General features: G+C 54.9%; 1 pseudogene across 1 annotated transcript; it reads left to right on the forward strand.

Annotated features, from left to right (window-relative positions):
• The first annotated feature begins 228 nt into the window (after positions 1-228).
• On the forward strand, positions 229-875 carry LOC309663516 (protein lin-28 homolog A pseudogene; annotated as a pseudogene). The gene has a single exon. The product of its transcript is annotated as a protein lin-28 homolog A pseudogene (transcript).
• Positions 876-1,535: the final 660 nt, after the last annotated feature.

Below are 1,535 nucleotides of genomic sequence, written 5' to 3' on the forward strand. Positions count from 1 at the left end.
GTATTTTTCCTCTGTGTTTGTCTGATATATCCTTGTAATTAAAATATGATAGTCCGGACCTCAAATACCCAGAACAGTGCAAAAATGAAATTGTGTCTCATGCATTTGAGCTGATTAGTTGAGAACATTAATTAGCTTAAAACAAAGGCACAACCTTTGCCTCCGGACTTGTCTGGGGCCAGCAGCCGGCCGACCTGGGGCCCGGGGCCGCGGGCTCAGCCGACTACCATGGGCTCTGTGTCAAACCAGCAGTTTGCAGGTGGCGGCGCCAAGGCGCCGGAGGAGGTGCAGGAGGACGCGGCCCGGGCGGCCGAGGAGCCGCAGCTGCTGCACGGCGCCGGCATCTGTAAGTGGTTCAACGTGCGCATGGGATTCGGCTTCCTGTCCATGACTGCCCGCGCCGGGGTCGCACTCGACCCTCCGGTGGATGTCTTTGTGCACCAGAGTAAGCTGCACATGGAGGGCTTCCGGAGCCTGAAGGAGGGTGAGGCCGTAGAGTTCACCTTTAAGAAGTCTGCTAAGGGCCTGGAATCTATCCGAGTCACCGGCCCTGGTGGGGTGTTCTGTATTGGGAGTGAGAGGCGGCCCAAAGGGAAGAACATGCAGAAACGCAGATCAAAGGGAGACAGGTGCTACAACTGTGGAGGTCTAGACCATCATGCCAAGGAATGCAAACTGCCACCCCAGCCCAAGAAGTGCCACTTCTGCCAGAGCATCAACCATATGGTAGCCTCGTGTCCACTGAAGGCCCAGCAAGCTCCCAGCTCACAGGGAAAGCCAGCCTACTTTCGGGATGAGGAAGAAGAGATCCATAGCCCTGCCATGCTCCCAGAGGCCCAGAATTGAGCCACAGTGGGTGGGGGCTATCCATTTGTGATCAGAAAGTTTTGAGGAACAGGTATCAATCGGCAGAGTGGAGAAAGTTGGGGCAGGGTGGGTAGGGGCAGCTGGCACTGCCGTATATCTCAGGCCGGGGGCCAAAGCGTCACCCTCTCTTCCCTCTTGGTGGGGGGGAAGGGGTGAGGCAAAGAAACTCCAATCACGCTCTATCCAAATGCACGTGAGGGCTTTGGGGGGTAACTCTCCCTGCATGCTTTATCTGAGTCTCCACCCCCAGAATCTCCAGCTTTTGAAAGTGGCCTGGATAGGGAAGTTGTTTTACTCTTCAAGAAGGATATGGAATAATATTCCCCATACCAGAGTGAAAAGCTTAAGCGTGAGACCAGATCGATGGACCCAGCCCACAAGCCACTACCTGCTGGGGGAGGAAATCTCTCAGGGGTAAGGCAGGGTTGTCCGCATCCTGTCTCCTCACAACCTCCTCCTGGGATAGAGTGCTGACAGAACTGTCCCAAGCAGTGGGTTGTGATGATAGGCAAAAGGGGGGTTGAGGGAACAGCTGCAGACCTGCTGCTTCTAAGCTCATTCCCACCCCGTTCTGGGCCAATACAATTTTATTTATTTGCTCCCTTGGATGACTGTACCTTGGGTCCCACTTTCTCCAGGATGCCAAGTGCACTAGCTGTGTGCGAATG

This window comes from Balaenoptera physalus (genome assembly GCF_965194825.1).
Source record: "Balaenoptera physalus genome assembly, chromosome: 6".
In the NCBI taxonomy this organism is placed as follows: Eukaryota; Metazoa; Chordata; class Mammalia; order Artiodactyla; family Balaenopteridae; genus Balaenoptera; species Balaenoptera physalus.